General features: G+C 42.0%; 46 pseudogenes; all 46 read right to left on the bottom strand.

Moving 5' to 3' along the window:
* Positions 1-50: 50 nt before the first annotated feature.
* LOC134597982 (5S ribosomal RNA) lies at positions 51-169 on the bottom strand (annotated as a pseudogene).
* Positions 170-637: 468 nt separating this feature from the next.
* Positions 638-756, bottom strand: LOC134594407 (5S ribosomal RNA; annotated as a pseudogene).
* A 134-nt stretch (positions 757-890) lies between these two features.
* LOC134588981 (5S ribosomal RNA) lies at positions 891-1,009 on the bottom strand (annotated as a pseudogene).
* A 316-nt stretch (positions 1,010-1,325) lies between these two features.
* Positions 1,326-1,444, bottom strand: LOC134595130 (5S ribosomal RNA; annotated as a pseudogene).
* A 225-nt stretch (positions 1,445-1,669) lies between these two features.
* On the bottom strand, positions 1,670-1,788 carry LOC134594132 (5S ribosomal RNA; annotated as a pseudogene).
* A 134-nt stretch (positions 1,789-1,922) lies between these two features.
* On the bottom strand, positions 1,923-2,041 carry LOC134598115 (5S ribosomal RNA; annotated as a pseudogene).
* Positions 2,042-2,600: 559 nt separating this feature from the next.
* Positions 2,601-2,719, bottom strand: LOC134588177 (5S ribosomal RNA; annotated as a pseudogene).
* A 134-nt stretch (positions 2,720-2,853) lies between these two features.
* LOC134595925 (5S ribosomal RNA) lies at positions 2,854-2,972 on the bottom strand (annotated as a pseudogene).
* A 134-nt stretch (positions 2,973-3,106) lies between these two features.
* On the bottom strand, positions 3,107-3,225 carry LOC134595165 (5S ribosomal RNA; annotated as a pseudogene).
* Positions 3,226-3,450: 225 nt separating this feature from the next.
* Positions 3,451-3,569, bottom strand: LOC134587994 (5S ribosomal RNA; annotated as a pseudogene).
* A 225-nt stretch (positions 3,570-3,794) lies between these two features.
* On the bottom strand, positions 3,795-3,913 carry LOC134597196 (5S ribosomal RNA; annotated as a pseudogene).
* A 134-nt stretch (positions 3,914-4,047) lies between these two features.
* LOC134589433 (5S ribosomal RNA) lies at positions 4,048-4,156 on the bottom strand (annotated as a pseudogene).
* Positions 4,157-4,624: 468 nt separating this feature from the next.
* On the bottom strand, positions 4,625-4,743 carry LOC134595425 (5S ribosomal RNA; annotated as a pseudogene).
* A 225-nt stretch (positions 4,744-4,968) lies between these two features.
* Positions 4,969-5,087, bottom strand: LOC134597981 (5S ribosomal RNA; annotated as a pseudogene).
* A 468-nt stretch (positions 5,088-5,555) lies between these two features.
* Positions 5,556-5,674, bottom strand: LOC134594405 (5S ribosomal RNA; annotated as a pseudogene).
* A 134-nt stretch (positions 5,675-5,808) lies between these two features.
* Positions 5,809-5,927, bottom strand: LOC134588980 (5S ribosomal RNA; annotated as a pseudogene).
* Positions 5,928-6,243: 316 nt separating this feature from the next.
* LOC134595129 (5S ribosomal RNA) lies at positions 6,244-6,362 on the bottom strand (annotated as a pseudogene).
* Positions 6,363-6,587: 225 nt separating this feature from the next.
* On the bottom strand, positions 6,588-6,706 carry LOC134594131 (5S ribosomal RNA; annotated as a pseudogene).
* A 468-nt stretch (positions 6,707-7,174) lies between these two features.
* On the bottom strand, positions 7,175-7,293 carry LOC134594404 (5S ribosomal RNA; annotated as a pseudogene).
* Positions 7,294-7,427: 134 nt separating this feature from the next.
* LOC134588978 (5S ribosomal RNA) lies at positions 7,428-7,546 on the bottom strand (annotated as a pseudogene).
* Positions 7,547-7,862: 316 nt separating this feature from the next.
* LOC134595128 (5S ribosomal RNA) lies at positions 7,863-7,981 on the bottom strand (annotated as a pseudogene).
* A 225-nt stretch (positions 7,982-8,206) lies between these two features.
* Positions 8,207-8,325, bottom strand: LOC134594128 (5S ribosomal RNA; annotated as a pseudogene).
* A 134-nt stretch (positions 8,326-8,459) lies between these two features.
* LOC134598114 (5S ribosomal RNA) lies at positions 8,460-8,578 on the bottom strand (annotated as a pseudogene).
* A 559-nt stretch (positions 8,579-9,137) lies between these two features.
* Positions 9,138-9,256, bottom strand: LOC134596796 (5S ribosomal RNA; annotated as a pseudogene).
* Positions 9,257-9,390: 134 nt separating this feature from the next.
* LOC134595924 (5S ribosomal RNA) lies at positions 9,391-9,509 on the bottom strand (annotated as a pseudogene).
* Positions 9,510-9,643: 134 nt separating this feature from the next.
* Positions 9,644-9,762, bottom strand: LOC134597241 (5S ribosomal RNA; annotated as a pseudogene).
* Positions 9,763-9,987: 225 nt separating this feature from the next.
* On the bottom strand, positions 9,988-10,106 carry LOC134587993 (5S ribosomal RNA; annotated as a pseudogene).
* Positions 10,107-10,331: 225 nt separating this feature from the next.
* LOC134596190 (5S ribosomal RNA) lies at positions 10,332-10,450 on the bottom strand (annotated as a pseudogene).
* Positions 10,451-10,584: 134 nt separating this feature from the next.
* Positions 10,585-10,693, bottom strand: LOC134589432 (5S ribosomal RNA; annotated as a pseudogene).
* A 468-nt stretch (positions 10,694-11,161) lies between these two features.
* On the bottom strand, positions 11,162-11,280 carry LOC134595424 (5S ribosomal RNA; annotated as a pseudogene).
* Positions 11,281-11,414: 134 nt separating this feature from the next.
* Positions 11,415-11,533, bottom strand: LOC134589241 (5S ribosomal RNA; annotated as a pseudogene).
* Positions 11,534-11,758: 225 nt separating this feature from the next.
* On the bottom strand, positions 11,759-11,877 carry LOC134588175 (5S ribosomal RNA; annotated as a pseudogene).
* Positions 11,878-12,011: 134 nt separating this feature from the next.
* Positions 12,012-12,130, bottom strand: LOC134595923 (5S ribosomal RNA; annotated as a pseudogene).
* A 134-nt stretch (positions 12,131-12,264) lies between these two features.
* Positions 12,265-12,383, bottom strand: LOC134595164 (5S ribosomal RNA; annotated as a pseudogene).
* A 134-nt stretch (positions 12,384-12,517) lies between these two features.
* Positions 12,518-12,636, bottom strand: LOC134587992 (5S ribosomal RNA; annotated as a pseudogene).
* Positions 12,637-12,861: 225 nt separating this feature from the next.
* On the bottom strand, positions 12,862-12,980 carry LOC134595300 (5S ribosomal RNA; annotated as a pseudogene).
* A 468-nt stretch (positions 12,981-13,448) lies between these two features.
* On the bottom strand, positions 13,449-13,567 carry LOC134595423 (5S ribosomal RNA; annotated as a pseudogene).
* A 134-nt stretch (positions 13,568-13,701) lies between these two features.
* On the bottom strand, positions 13,702-13,820 carry LOC134589351 (5S ribosomal RNA; annotated as a pseudogene).
* A 225-nt stretch (positions 13,821-14,045) lies between these two features.
* Positions 14,046-14,164, bottom strand: LOC134588174 (5S ribosomal RNA; annotated as a pseudogene).
* Positions 14,165-14,298: 134 nt separating this feature from the next.
* LOC134595922 (5S ribosomal RNA) lies at positions 14,299-14,417 on the bottom strand (annotated as a pseudogene).
* Positions 14,418-14,551: 134 nt separating this feature from the next.
* On the bottom strand, positions 14,552-14,670 carry LOC134595163 (5S ribosomal RNA; annotated as a pseudogene).
* A 134-nt stretch (positions 14,671-14,804) lies between these two features.
* LOC134587991 (5S ribosomal RNA) lies at positions 14,805-14,923 on the bottom strand (annotated as a pseudogene).
* A 225-nt stretch (positions 14,924-15,148) lies between these two features.
* On the bottom strand, positions 15,149-15,267 carry LOC134595299 (5S ribosomal RNA; annotated as a pseudogene).
* A 134-nt stretch (positions 15,268-15,401) lies between these two features.
* On the bottom strand, positions 15,402-15,510 carry LOC134589431 (5S ribosomal RNA; annotated as a pseudogene).
* Positions 15,511-15,735: 225 nt separating this feature from the next.
* LOC134597603 (5S ribosomal RNA) lies at positions 15,736-15,854 on the bottom strand (annotated as a pseudogene).
* Positions 15,855-15,988: 134 nt separating this feature from the next.
* On the bottom strand, positions 15,989-16,107 carry LOC134588926 (5S ribosomal RNA; annotated as a pseudogene).
* Between the last annotated feature and the right edge of the window lie 47 nt (positions 16,108-16,154).

Raw genomic sequence — 16,154 nt, 5'->3', positions numbered from 1 at the left:
AAAAAAGTGGTCTGATTATGACATCATAATGCAAAAAAGAAATAAACAAAAGCTTACGGCACCTGAGGTTCCTAGTTGGTCCCCCATACAAGTACTAACCAGGCCCGAGTCTGGATGGCTTCCAAGATCTGACGAGATCAGGCATTTGCAGACTGGTATGGCCATAAGTGAAATTAAGAGAATGCGATCTCGCTAATGTTGATAGAATATCAAACTCTGGTTGTGACGAAAGTCAAGACGCTTCTGGATAGGGAAAAAAGTGGTCTGATTATGACATCATAATGCAAAAAAGAAATAAACAAAAGCTTACGGCACCTGAGGTTCCTAGTTGGTCTCCCATACAAGTACTAACCAGGCCCGAGTCTGGATGGCTTCCGAGATCTGGCATTTTCAGACTGGTATGGCCGTAAGGGAAATTAAGAGAATGCGATCTCGCTAATGTTGGTAGAATATCAAACTCTGGTTGCGACAAAAGACAAGACGCTTCTGGATAGGGAAAAAAGTGGTCTGATTATGACATCATAATGCAAAAAAGAAATAAACAAAAGCTTTCGGCACCTGAGGTTCCTAGTTGGTCTCCCATAGGGAAAAAAGTGGTCTGATTATGACATCATAATGCAAAAAAGAAATAAACAAAAGCTTACAGCACCTGAGGTTCCTAGTTGGTCTCCCATACAAGTACTAACCAGGCCCGAGTCTGGATGGCTTCCGAGATCTGACGAGATCAGGCATTTTCAGACTGGTATGGCCGTAAGTGAAATTAAGTGAATGCGATCTCGCTAATGTTGATAGAATATCAAACTCTGGTTGTGACAAAAGACAAGACGCTTCTGGATAGGGAAAAAAGTGGTCTGATTATGACATCATAATGCAAAAAAGAAATAAACAAAAGCTTACGGCACCTGAGGTTCCTAGTTGGTCTCAAATACAAGTACTAACCAGGCCCGAGTCTGGATGGCTTCCGAGATCTGACGAGATCAGGCATTTTCAGACTGGTATGGCCGTAAGGGAAATTAAGAGAATGCGATCTCGCTAATGTTGGTAGAATATCAAACTCTGGTTGCGACAAAAGACAAGACGCTTCTGGATAGGGAAAAAAGTGGTCTGATTATGACATCATAATGCAAAAAAGAAATAAACAAAAGCTTTCGGCACCTGAGGTTCCTAGTTGGTCTCCCATAGGGAAAAAAGTGGTCTGATTATGACATCATAATGCAAAAAAGAAATAAACAAAAGCTTTCGGCACCTGAGGTTCCTAGTTGGTCTCCCATAGGGAAAAAAGTGGTCTGATTATGACATCATAATGCAAAAAAGAAATAAACAAAAGCTTACAGCACCTGAGGTTCCTAGTTGGTCTCCCATACAAGTACTAACCAGGCCCGAGTCTGGATGGCTTCAGAGATCTGACGAGATCAGGCATTTTCAGACTGGTATGGCCGTAAGTGAAATTAAGTGAATGCGATCTCGCTAATGTTGATAGAATATCAAACTCTGGTTGTGACAAAAGACAAGACGCTTCTGGATAGGGAAAAAAGTGGTCTGATTATGACATCATAATGCAAAAAATAAATAAACAAAAGCTTACGGCACCTGAGGTTCCTAGTTGGTCTCCCATAGGGAAAAAAGTGGTCTGATTATGACATCATAATGCAAAAAAGAAATAAACAAAAGCTTACGGCACCTGAGGTTCCTAGTTGGTCTCCCATACAAGTACTAACCAGGCCCGAGTCTGGATGGCTTCCGAGATCTGACGAGATCAGGCATTTTCAGACTGGTATGGCCGTAAGTGAAGTTAAGAGAATGCGATCTCGCTAATGTTGGTAGAATATCAAACTCTGGTTGCGACAAAAGACAAGACGCTTCTGGATAGGGAAAAAAGTGGTCTGATTATGACATCATAATGCAAAAAAGAAATAAACAAAAGCTTACGGCACCTGAGGTTCCTAGTTGGTCTCCCATACAAGTACTAACCAGACCCGAGTCTGGATGGCTTCCGAGATCTGACAAGATCAGGCATTTTCAGACTGGTATGGCCGTAAGTGAAATTAAGAGAATGCGATCTCGCTAATGTTGGTAGAATATCAAACTCTGGTTGCGACAAATGACAAGACGCTTCTGGATAGGGAAAAAAGTGGTCTGATTATGACATCATAATGCAAAAAAGAAATAAACAAAAGCTTACGGCACCTGAGGTTCCTAGTTGGTCTCCCATAGGGAAAAAAGTGGTCTGATTATGACATCATAATGCAAAAAAGAAATAAACAAAAGCTTACAGCACCTGAGGTTCCTAGTTGGTCTCCCATACAAGTACTAACCAGGCCCGAGTCTGGATGGCTTCCGAGATCTGGCATTTTCAGACTGGTATGGCCGTAAGGGAAATTAAGAGAATGCGATCTCGCTAATGTTGATAGAATATCAAACTCTGGTTGCGACAAAAGACAAGACGCTTCTGGATAGGGAAAAAAGTGGTCTGATTATGACATCATAATGCAAAAAAGAAATAAACAAAAGCTTACGGCACCTGAGGTTCCTAGTTGGTCTCCCATAGGGAAAAAAGTGGTCTGATTATGACATCATAATGCAAAAAAGAAATAAACAAAAGCTTACAGCACCTGAGGTTCCTAGTTGGTCTCCCATACAAGTACTAACCAGGCCCGAGTCTGGATGGCTTCCGAGATCTGACGAGGACAGGCATTTTCAGACTGGTATGGCCGTAAGTGAAATTAAGAGAATGCGATCTCGCTAATGTTGGTAGAATATCAAACTCTGGTTGCGACAAAAGACAAGACGCTTCTGGATAGGGAAAAAAGTGGTCTGATTATGACATCATAATGCAAAAAAGAAATAAACAAAAGCTTACGGCACCTGAGGTTCCTAGTTGGTCTCCCATACAAGTACTAACCAGACCCGAGTCTGGATGGCTTCCGAGATCTGACGAGATCAGGCATTTTCAGACTGGTATGGCCGTAAGTGAAACTAAGAGAATGCGATCTCGCTAATGTTGGTAGAATATCAAACTCTGGTTGCGACAAAAGACAAGACGCTTCTGGATAGGGAAAAAAGTGGTCTGATTATGACATCATAATGCAAAAAAGAAATAAACAAAAGCTTACGGCACCTGAGGTTCCTAGTTGGTCTCCCATACAAGTACTAACCAGGCCCAAGTCTGGATGGCTTCCGAGATCTGACGAGATCAGGCATTTTCAGGCTGGTATGGCCGTAAGTGAAATTAAGAGAATGCGATCTCGCTAATGTTGGTAGAATATCAAACTCTGGTTGCGACAAAAGACAAGACGCTTCTGGATAGGGAAAAAAGTGGTCTGATTATGACATCATAATGCAAAAAAGAAATAAACAAAAGCTTACGGCACCTGAGGTTCCTAGTTGGTCTCCCATAGGGAAAAAAGTGGTCTGATTATGACATCATAATGCAAAAAAGAAATAAACAAAAGCTTACGGCACCTGAGGTTCCTAGTTGGTCTCCCATACAAGTACTAACCAGGCCCGAGTCTGGATGGCTTCCCAGATCTGACGAGATCAGGCATTTGCAGACTGGTATGGCCGTAAGTGAAATTAAGAGAATGCGATCTCGCTAATGTTGATAGAATATCAAACTCTGGTTGTGACAAAAGTCAAGACGCTTCTGGATAGGGAAAAAAGTGGTCTGATTATGACATCATAATGCAAAAAAGAAATAAACAAAAGCTTACGGCACCTGAGGTTCCTAGTTGGTCTCCCATAGGGAAAAAAGTGGTCTGATTATGACATCATAATGCAAAAAAGAAATAAACAAAAGCTTACAGCACCTGAGGTTCCAAGTTGGTCTCCCATACAAGTACTAACCAGGCCCAAGTCTGGATGGCTTCCGAGATCTGACGAGATCAGGCATTTTCAGACTGGTATAGCCGTAGGTGAAATTAAGAGAATGCGATCTCGCTAATGTTGGTAGAATATCAAACTCTGGTTGCGACAAAAGACAAGACGCTTCTGGATAGGGAAAAAAGTGGTCTGATTATGACATCATAATGCAAAAAAGAAATAAACAAAAGCTTACGGCACCTGAGGTTCCTAGTTGGTCTCCCATACAAGTACTAACCAGGCCCAAGTCTGGATGGCTTCCGAGATCTGGCATTTTCAGACTGGTATGGCCGTAAGTGAAATTAAGAGAATGCGATCTCGCTAATGTTGGTAGAATATCAAACTCTGGTTGCGACAAAAGACAAGACGCTTCTGGATAGGGAAAAAAGTGGTCTGATTATGACATCATAATGCAAAAAAGAAATAAACAAAAGCTTACGGCACCTGAGGTTCCTAGTTGGTCTCCCATACAAGTACTAACCAGGCCCGAGTCTGGATGGCTTCCGAGATCTGGCATTTTCAGACTGGTATGGCCGTAAGGGAAATTAAGAGAATGCGATCTCGCTAATGTTGGTAGAATATCAAACTCTGGTTGCGACAAAAGACACGACGCTTCTGGATAGGGAAAAAAGTGGTCTGATTATGACATCATAATGCAAAAAAGAAATAAACAAAAGCTCACGGCACCTGAGGTTCCTAGTTGGTCTCCCATAGGGAAAAAAGTGGTCTGATTATGACATCATAATGCAAAAAAGAAATAAACAAAAGCTTACGGCACCTGAGGTTCCTAGTTGGTCTCCCATACAAGTACTAACCAGGACCGAGTCTGGATGGCTTCCGAGATCTGATGAGATCAGGCATTTTCAGACTGGTATGGCCGTAAGTGAAATTAAGAGAATGCGATCTCGTTAATGTTGGTAGAATATCAAACTCTGGTTGCGACAAAAGACAAGACGCTTCTGGATAGGGAAAAAAGTGGTCTGATTATGACATCATAATGCAAAAAAGAAATAAACAAAAGCTTACGGCACCTGAGGTTCCTAGTTGGTCTCCCATAGGGAAAAAAGTGGTCTGATTATGACATCATAATGCAAAAAAGAAATAAACAAAAGCTTACGGCACCTGAGGTTCCTAGTTGGTCCCCCATACAAGTACTAACCAGGCCCGAGTCTGGATGGCTTCCAAGATCTGACGAGATCAGGCATTTGCAGACTGGTATGGCCATAAGTGAAATTAAGAGAATGCGATCTCGCTAATGTTGATAGAATATCAAACTCTGGTTGTGACGAAAGTCAAGACGCTTCTGGATAGGGAAAAAAGTGGTCTGATTATGACATCATAATGCAAAAAAGAAATAAACAAAAGCTTACGGCACCTGAGGTTCCTAGTTGGTCTCCCATACAAGTACTAACCAGGCCCGAGTCTGGATGGCTTCCGAGATCTGGCATTTTCAGACTGGTATGGCCGTAAGGGAAATTAAGAGAATGCGATCTCGCTAATGTTGGTAGAATATCAAACTCTGGTTGCGACAAAAGACAAGACGCTTCTGGATAGGGAAAAAAGTGGTCTGATTATGACATCATAATGCAAAAAAGAAATAAACAAAAGCTTTCGGCACCTGAGGTTCCTAGTTGGTCTCCCATAGGGAAAAAAGTGGTCTGATTATGACATCATAATGCAAAAAAGAAATAAACAAAAGCTTACAGCACCTGAGGTTCCTAGTTGGTCTCCCATACAAGTACTAACCAGGCCCGAGTCTGGATGGCTTCCGAGATCTGACGAGATCAGGCATTTTCAGACTGGTATGGCCGTAAGTGAAATTAAGTGAATGCGATCTCGCTAATGTTGATAGAATATCAAACTCTGGTTGTGACAAAAGACAAGACGCTTCTGGATAGGGAAAAAAGTGGTCTGATTATGACATCATAATGCAAAAAAGAAATAAACAAAAGCTTACGGCACCTGAGGTTCCTAGTTGGTCTCAAATACAAGTACTAACCAGGCCCGAGTCTGGATGGCTTCCGAGATCTGACGAGATCAGGCATTTTCAGACTGGTATGGCCGTAAGGGAAATTAAGAGAATGCGATCTCGCTAATGTTGGTAGAATATCAAACTCTGGTTGCGACAAAAGACAAGACGCTTCTGGATAGGGAAAAAAGTGGTCTGATTATGACATCATAATGCAAAAAAGAAATAAACAAAAGCTTTCGGCACCTGAGGTTCCTAGTTGGTCTCCCATAGGGAAAAAAGTGGTCTGATTATGACATCATAATGCAAAAAAGAAATAAACAAAAGCTTTCGGCACCTGAGGTTCCTAGTTGGTCTCCCATAGGGAAAAAAGTGGTCTGATTATGACATCATAATGCAAAAAAGAAATAAACAAAAGCTTACAGCACCTGAGGTTCCTAGTTGGTCTCCCATACAAGTACTAACCAGGCCCGAGTCTGGATGGCTTCAGAGATCTGACGAGATCAGGCATTTTCAGACTGGTATGGCCGTAAGTGAAATTAAGTGAATGCGATCTCGCTAATGTTGATAGAATATCAAACTCTGGTTGTGACAAAAGACAAGACGCTTCTGGATAGGGAAAAAAGTGGTCTGATTATGACATCATAATGCAAAAAATAAATAAACAAAAGCTTACGGCACCTGAGGTTCCTAGTTGGTCTCCCATAGGGAAAAAAGTGGTCTGATTATGACATCATAATGCAAAAAAGAAATAAACAAAAGCTTACGGCACCTGAGGTTCCTAGTTGGTCTCCCATACAAGTACTAACCAGGCCCGAGTCTGGATGGCTTCCGAGATCTGACGAGATCAGGCATTTTCAGACTGGTATGGCCGTAAGTGAAGTTAAGAGAATGCGATCTCGCTAATGTTGGTAGAATATCAAACTCTGGTTGCGACAAAAGACAAGACGCTTCTGGATAGGGAAAAAAGTGGTCTGATTATGACATCATAATGCAAAAAAGAAATAAACAAAAGCTTACGGCACCTGAGGTTCCTAGTTGGTCTCCCATACAAGTACTAACCAGGCCCGAGTCTGGATGGCTTCCGAGATCTGGCATTTTCAGACTGGTATGGCCGTAAGGGAAATTAAGAGAATGCGATCTCGCTAATGTTGGTAGAATATCAAACTCTGGTTGCGACAAAAGACAAGACGCTTCTGGATAGGGAAAAAAGTGGTCTGATTATGACATCATAATGCAAAAAAGAAATAAACAAAAGCTTTCGGCACCTGAGGTTCCTAGTTGGTCTCCCATAGGGAAAAAAGTGGTCTGATTATGACATCATAATGCAAAAAAGAAATAAACAAAAGCTTACAGCACCTGAGGTTCCTAGTTGGTCTCCCATACAAGTACTAACCAGGCCCGAGTCTGGATGGCTTCCGAGATCTGACGAGATCAGGCATTTTCAGACTGGTATGGCCGTAAGTGAAATTAAGTGAATGCGATCTCGCTAATGTTGATAGAATATCAAACTCTGGTTGTGACAAAAGACAAGACGCTTCTGGATAGGGAAAAAAGTGGTCTGATTATGACATCATAATGCAAAAAAGAAATAAACAAAAGCTTACGGCACCTGAGGTTCCTAGTTGGTCTCAAATACAAGTACTAACCAGGCCCGAGTCTGGATGGCTTCCGAGATCTGACGAGATCAGGCATTTTCAGACTGGTATGGCCGTAAGGGAAATTAAGAGAATGCGATCTCGCTAATGTTGGTAGAATATCAAACTCTGGTTGCGACAAAAGACAAGACGCTTCTGGATAGGGAAAAAAGTGGTCTGATTATGACATCATAATGCAAAAAAGAAATAAACAAAAGCTTTCGGCACCTGTGGTTCCTAGTTGGTCTCCCATAGGGAAAAAAGTGGTCTGATTATGACATCATAATGCAAAAAAGAAATAAACAAAAGCTTTCGGCACCTGAGGTTCCTAGTTGGTCTCCCATAGGGAAAAAAGTGGTCTGATTATGACATCATAATGCAAAAAAGAAATAAACAAAAGCTTACAGCACCTGAGGTTCCTAGTTGGTCTCCCATACAAGTACTAACCAGGCCCGAGTCTGGATGGCTTCAGAGATCTGACGAGATCAGGCATTTTCAGACTGGTATGGCCGTAAGTGAAATTAAGTGAATGCGATCTCGCTAATGTTGATAGAATATCAAACTCTGGTTGTGACAAAAGACAAGACGCTTCTGGATAGGGAAAAAAGTGGTCTGATTATGACATCATAATGCAAAAAATAAATAAACAAAAGCTTACGGCACCTGAGGTTCCTAGTTGGTCTCCCATAGGGAAAAAAGTGGTCTGATTATGACATCATAATGCAAAAAAGAAATAAACAAAAGCTTACGGCACCTGAGGTTCCTAGTTGGTCTCCCATACAAGTACTAACCAGGCCCGAGTCTGGATGGCTTCCGAGATCTGACGAGATCAGGCATTTTCAGACTGGTATGGCCGTAAGTGAAGTTAAGAGAATGCGATCTCGCTAATGTTGGTAGAATATCAAACTCTGGTTGCGACAAAAGACAAGACGCTTCTGGATAGGGAAAAAAGTGGTCTGATTATGACATCATAATGCAAAAAAGAAATAAACAAAAGCTTACGGCACCTGAGGTTCCTAGTTGGTCTCCCATACAAGTACTAACCAGACCCGAGTCTGGATGGCTTCCGAGATCTGACAAGATCAGGCATTTTCAGACTGGTATGGCCGTAAGTGAAATTAAGAGAATGCGATCTCGCTAATGTTGGTAGAATATCAAACTCTGGTTGCGACAAATGACAAGACGCTTCTGGATAGGGAAAAAAGTGGTCTGATTATGACATCATAATGCAAAAAAGAAATAAACAAAAGCTTACGGCACCTGAGGTTCCTAGTTGGTCTCCCATAGGGAAAAAAGTGGTCTGATTATGACATCATAATGCAAAAAAGAAATAAACAAAAGCTTACAGCACCTGAGGTTCCTAGTTGGTCTCCCATACAAGTACTAACCAGGCCCGAGTCTGGATGGCTTCCGAGATCTGGCATTTTCAGACTGGTATGGCCGTAAGGGAAATTAAGAGAATGCGATCTCGCTAATGTTGGTAGAATATCAAACTCTGGTTGCGACAAAAGACAAGACGCTTCTGGATAGGGAAAAAAGTGGTCTGATTATGACATCATAATGCAAAAAAGAAATAAACAAAAGCTTACGGCACCTGAGGTTCCTAGTTGGTCTCCCATAGGGAAAAAAGTGGTCTGATTATGACATCATAATGCAAAAAAGAAATAAACAAAAGCTTACAGCACCTGAGGTTCCTAGTTGGTCTCCCATACAAGTACTAACCAGGCCCGAGTCTGGATGGCTTCCGAGATCTGACGAGGTCAGGCATTTTCAGACTGGTATGGCCGTAAGTGAAATTAAGAGAATGCGATCTCGCTAATGTTGGTAGAATATCAAACTCTGGTTGCGACAAAAGACAAGACGCTTCTGGATAGGGAAAAAAGTGGTCTGATTATGACATCATAATGCAAAAAAGAAATAAACAAAAGCTTACGGCACCTGAGGTTCCTAGTTGGTCTCCCATACAAGTACTAACCAGACCCGAGTCTGGATGGCTTCCGAGATCTGACGAGATCAGGCATTTTCAGACTGGTATGGCCGTAAGTGAAACTAAGAGAATGCGATCTCGCTAATGTTGGTAGAATATCAAACTCTGGTTGCGACAAAAGACAAGACGCTTCTGGATAGGGAAAAAAGTGGTCTGATTATGACATCATAATGCAAAAAAGAAATAAACAAAAGCTTACGGCACCTGAGGTTCCTAGTTGGTCTCCCATACAAGTACTAACCAGGCCCAAGTCTGGATGGCTTCCAAGATCTGACGAGATCAGGCATTTTCAGGCTGGTATGGCCGTAAGTGAAATTAAGAGAATGCGATCTCGCTAATGTTGGTAGAATATCAAACTCTGGTTGCGACAAAAGACAAGACGCTTCTGGATAGGGAAAAAAGTGGTCTGATTATGACATCATAATGCAAAAAAGAAATAAACAAAAGCTTACGGCACCTGAGGTTCCTAGTTGGTCTCCCATAGGGAAAAAAGTGGTCTGATTATGACATCATAATGCAAAAAAGAAATAAACAAAAGCTTACGGCACCTGAGGTTCCTAGTTGGTCTCCCATACAAGTACTAACCAGGCCCGAGTCTGGATGGCTTCCCAGATCTGACGAGATCAGGCATTTGCAGACTGGTATGGCCGTAAGTGAAATTAAGAGAATGCGATCTCGCTAATGTTGATAGAATATCAAACTCTGGTTGTGACAAAAGTCAAGACGCTTCTGGATAGGGAAAAAAGTGGTCTGATTATGACATCATAATGCAAAAAAGAAATAAACAAAAGCTTACGGCACCTGAGGTTCCTAGTTGGTCTCCCATAGGGAAAAAAGTGGTCTGATTATGACATCATAATGCAAAAAAGAAATAAACAAAAGCTTACAGCACCTGAGGTTCCAAGTTGGTCTCCCATACAAGTACTAACCAGGCCCAAGTCTGGATGGCTTCCGAGATCTGACGAGATCAGGCATTTTCAGACTGGTATGGCCGTAGGTGAAATTAAGAGAATGCGATCTCGCTAATGTTGGTAGAATATCAAACTCTGGTTGCGACAAAAGACAAGACGCTTCTGGATAGGGAAAAAAGTGGTCTGATTATGACATCATAATGCAAAAAAGAAATAAACAAAAGCTTACGGCACCTGAGGTTCCTAGTTGGTCTCCCATACAAGTACTAACCAGGCCCAAGTCTGGATGGCTTCCGAGATCTGGCATTTTCAGACTGGTATGGCCGTAAGTGAAATTAAGAGAATGCGATCTCGCTAATGTTGGTAGAATATCAAACTCTGGTTGCGACAAAAGACAAGACGCTTCTGGATAGGGAAAAAAGTGGTCTGATTATGACATCATAATGCAAAAAAGAAATAAACAAAAGCTTACGGCACCTGAGGTTCCTAGTTGGTCTCCCATACAAGTACTAACCAGGCCCGAGTCTGGATGGCTTCCGAGATCTGGCATTTTCAGACTGGTATGGCCGTAAGGGAAATTAAGAGAATGCGATCTCGCTAATGTTGGTAGAATATCAAACTCTGGTTGCGACAAAAGACACGACGCTTCTGGATAGGGAAAAAAGTGGTCTGATTATGACATCATAATGCAAAAAAGAAATAAACAAAAGCTCACGGCACCTGAGGTTCCTAGTTGGTCTCCCATAGGGAAAAAAGTGGTCTGATTATGACATCATAATGCAAAAAAGAAATAAACAAAAGCTTACGGCACCTGAGGTTCCTAGTTGGTCTCCCATACAAGTACTAACCAGGACCGAGTCTGGATGGCTTCCGAGATCTGATGAGATCAGGCATTTTCAGACTGGTATGGCCGTAAGTGAAATTAAGAGAATGCGATCTCGTTAATGTTGGTAGAATATCAAACTCTGGTTGCGACAAAAGACAAGACGCTTCTGGATAGGGAAAAAAGTGGTCTGATTATGACATCATAATGCAAAAAAGAAATAAACAAAAGCTTACGGCACCTAAGGTTCCTTGTTGGTCTCCCATACAAGTACTAACCAGACCCGAGTCTGGATGGCTTCCGAGATCTGACGACATCAGGCATTTTCAGACTGGTATGGCCGTAAGTGAAACTAAGAGAATGCGATCTCGCTAATGTTGGTAGAATATCAAACTCTGGTTGCGACAAAAGACAAGACGCTTCTGGATAGGGAAAAAAGTGGTCTGATTATGACATCATAATGCAAAAAAGAAATAAACAAAAGCTTACGGCACCTGAGGTTCCTAGTTGGTCTCCCATAGGGAAAAAAGTGGTCTGATTATGACATCATAATGCAAAAAAGAAATAAACAAAAGCTTACAGCACCTGAGGTTCCTAGTTGGTCTCCCATACAAGTACTAACCAGGCCCGAGTCTGGATGGCTTCCGAGATCTGACGAGGACAGGCATTTTCAGACTGGTATGGCCGTAAGTGAAATTAAGAGAATGCGATCTCGCTAATGTTGGTAGAATATCAAACTCTGGTTGCGACAAAAGACAAGACGCTTCTGGATAGGGAAAAAAGTGGTCTGATTATGACATCATAATGCAAAAAAGAAATAAACAAAAGCTTACGGCACCTGAGGTTCCTAGTTGGTCTCCCATACAAGTACTAACCAGACCCGAGTCTGGATGGCTTCCGAGATCTGACGAGATCAGGCATTTTCAGACTGGTATGGCCGTAAGTGAAACTAAGAGAATGCGATCTCGCTAATGTTGGTAGAATATCAAACTCTGGTTGCGACAAAAGACAAGACGCTTCTGGATAGGGAAAAAAGTGGTCTGATTATGACATCATAATGCAAAAAAGAAATAAACAAAAGCTTACGGCACCTGAGGTTCCTAGTTGGTCTCCCATACAAGTACTAACCAGGCCCAAGTCTGGATGGCTTCCGAGATCTGACGAGATCAGGCATTTTCAGGCTGGTATGGCCGTAAGTGAAATTAAGAGAATGCGATCTCGCTAATGTTGGTAGAATATCAAACTCTGGTTGCGACAAAAGACAAGACGCTTCTGGATAGGGAAAAAAGTGGTCTGATTATGACATCATAATGCAAAAAAGAAATAAACAAAAGCTTACGGCACCTGAGGTTCCTAGTTGGTCTCCCATACAAGTACTAACCAGGCCCGAGTCTGGATGGCTTCCCAGATCTGACGAGATCAGGCATTTGCAGACTGGTATGGCCGTAAGTGAAATTCAGAGAATGCGATCTCGCTAATGTTGATAGAATATCAAACTCTGGTTGTGACAAAAGTCAAGACGCTTCTGGATAGGGAAAAAAGTGGTCTGATTATGACATCATAATGCAAAAAAGAAATAAACAAAAGCTTACGGCACCTGAGGTTCCTAGTTGGTCTCCCATAGGGAAAAAAGTGGTCTGATTATGACATCATAATGCAAAAAAGAAATAAACAAAAGCTTACGGCACCTGAGGTTCCAAGTTGGTCTCCCATACAAGTACTAACCAGGCCCAAGTCTGGATGGCTCCCGAGATCTGACGAGATCAGGCATTTTCAGACTGGTATGGCCGTAAGTGAAATTAAGAGAATGCGATCTCGCTAATGTTGGTAGAATATCAAACTCTGGTTGCGACAAAAGACAAGACGCTTCTGGATAGGGAAAAAAGTGGTCTGATTATGACATCATAATGCAAAAAAGAAATAAACAAAAGCTTACGGCACCTGAGGTTCCTAGTTGGTCTCCCATACAAGTACTAACCAGGCCCAAGTCTGGATGGCTTCCGAGATCTGGCATTTTCAGACTGGTATGGCCGTAAGGGAAATTAAGAGAATGCGATCTCGCTAATGTTGGTAGAATATCAAACTCTGGTTGCGACAAAAGACAAGACGCTTCTGGATAGGGAAAAAAGTGGTCTGATTATGACATCATAATGCAAAAAAGAAATAAACAAAAGCTCACGGCACCTGAGGTTCCTAGTTGGTCTCCCATAGGGAAAAAAGTGGTCTGATTATGACATCATAATGCAAAAAAGAAATAAACAAAAGCTTACGGCACCTGAGGTTCCTAGTTGGTCTCCCATACAAGTACTAACCAGGACCGAGTCTGGATGGCTTCCGAGATCTGATGAGATCAGGCATTTTCAGACTGGTATGGCCGTAAGTGAAATTAAGAGAATGCGATCTCGTTAATGTTGGTAGAATATCAAACTCTGGTTGCGACAAAAGACAAGACGCTTCTGGATAGGGAAAAAAGTGGTCTGATTATGACATCATAATGCAAAAAAGAAATAAACAAAAGCTTACGGCACCTGAGGTTCCTTGTTGGTCTCCCATACAAGTACTAACCAGACCCGAGTCTGGATGGCTTCCAAGATCTGACGACATCAGGCATTTTCAGACTGGTATGGCCGTAAGTGAAACTAAGAGAATGCGATCTCGCTAATGTTGGTAGAATATCAAACTCTGGTTGCGACAAAAGACAAGACGCTTCTGGATAGGGAAAAAAGTGGTCTGATTATGACATCATAATGCAAAAAAGAAATAAACAAAAGCTTACGGCACCTGAGGTTCCTAGTTGGTCTCCCATAGGGAAAAAAGTGGTCTGATTATGACATCATAATGCAAAAAAGAAATAAACAAAAGCTTACAGCACCTGAGGTTCCTAGTTGGTCTCCCATACAAGTACTAACCAGGCCCGAGTCTGGATGGCTTCCGAGATCTGACGAGGACAGGCATTTTCAGACTGGTATGGCCGTAAGTGAAATTAAGAGAATGCGATCTCGCTAATGTTGGTAGAATATCAAACTCTGGTTGCGACAAAAGACAAGACGCTTCTGGATAGGGAAAAAAGTGGTCTGATTATGACATCATAATGCAAAAAAGAAATAAACAAAAGCTTACGGCACCTGAGGTTCCTAGTTGGTCTCCCATACAAGTACTAACCAGACCCGAGTCTGGATGGCTTCCGAGATCTGACGAGATCAGGCATTTTCAGACTGGTATGGCCGTAAGTGAAACTAAGAGAATGCGATCTCGCTAATGTTGGTAGAATATCAAACTCTGGTTGCGACAAAAGACAAGACGCTTCTGGATAGGGAAAAAAGTGGTCTGATTATGACATCATAATGCAAAAAAGAAATAAACAAAAGCTTACGGCACCTGAGGTTCCTAGTTGGTCTCCCATACAAGTACTAACCAGGCCCAAGTCTGGATGGCTTCCGAGATCTGACGAGATCAGGCATTTTCAGGCTGGTATGGCCGTAAGTGAAATTAAGAGAATGCGATCTCGCTAATGTTGGTAGAATATCAAACTCTGGTTGCGACAAAAGACAAGACGCTTCTGGATAGGGAAAAAAGTGGTCTGATTATGACATCATAATGCAAAAAAGAAATAAACAAAAGCTTACGGCACCTGAGGTTCCTAGTTGGTCTCCCATACAAGTACTAACCAGGCCCGAGTCTGGATGGCTTCCCAGATCTGACGAGATCAGGCATTTGCAGACTGGTATGGCCGTAAGTGAAATTCAGAGAATGCGATCTCGCTAATGTTGATAGAATATCAAACTCTGGTTGTGACAAAAGTCAAGACGCTTCTGGATAGGGAAAAAAGTGGTCTGATTATGACATCATAATGCAAAAAAGAAATAAACAAAAGCTTACGGCACCTGAGGTTCCTAGTTGGTCTCCCATAGGGAAAAAAGTGGTCTGATTATGACATCATAATGCAAAAAAGAAATAAACAAAAGCTTACGGCACCTGAGGTTCCAAGTTGGTCTCCCATACAAGTACTAACCAGGCCCAAGTCTGGATGGCTCCCGAGATCTGACGAGATCAGGCATTTTCAGACTGGTATGGCCGTAAGTGAAATTAAGAGAATGCGATCTCGCTAATGTTGGTAGAATATCAAACTCTGGTTGCGACAAAAGACAAGACGCTTCTGGATAGGGAAAAAAGTGGTCTGATTATGACATCATAATGCAAAAAAGAAATAAACAAAAGCTTACGGCACCTGAGGTTCCTAGTTGGTCTCCCATACAAGTACTAACCAGGCCCAAGTCTGGATGGCTTCCGAGATCTGGCATTTTCAGACTGGTATGGCCGTAAGTGAAATTAAGAGAATGCGATCTCGCTAATGTTGGTAGAATATCAAACTCTGGTTGCGACAAAAGACAAGACGCTTCTGGATAGGGAAAAAAGTGGTCTGATTATGACATCATAATGCAAAAAAGAAATAAACAAAAGCTCACGGCACCTGAGGTTCCTAGTTGGTCTCCCATAGGGAAAAAAGTGGTCTGATTATGACATCATAATGCAAAAAATAAATAAACAAAAGCTTACGGCACCTGAGGTTCCTAGTTGGTCTCCCATACAAGTACTAACCAGGACCGAGTCTGGATGGCCTCCGAGATCTGATGAGATCAGGCATTTTCAGACTGGTATGGCCGTAAGTGAAATTAAGAGAATGCGATCTCGTTAATGTTGGTAGAATATCAAACTCTGGTTGCGACAAAAGACAAGACGCTTCTGGATAGGGAAAAAAGTGGTCTGATTATGACATCATAATGCAAAAAAGAAATAAACAAAAGCTTACGGCACCTGAGGTTCCTTGTTGGTCTCCCATACAAGTACTAACCAGACCCGAGTCTGGATGGCTTCCGAGATCTGACGACATCAGGCATTTTCAGACTGGTATGGCCGTAAGTGAAACTAAGAGAATGCGATCTCGCTAATGTTGGTAGAATATCAAACT

Source organism: Pelobates fuscus, chromosome 2, assembly GCF_036172605.1.
Source record: "Pelobates fuscus isolate aPelFus1 chromosome 2, aPelFus1.pri, whole genome shotgun sequence".
In the NCBI taxonomy this organism is placed as follows: domain Eukaryota; kingdom Metazoa; phylum Chordata; class Amphibia; order Anura; family Pelobatidae; genus Pelobates; species Pelobates fuscus.
Note: the sequence above shows the minus strand (reverse complement) of the source record. Positions and strands in the feature narration are given on the sequence as shown.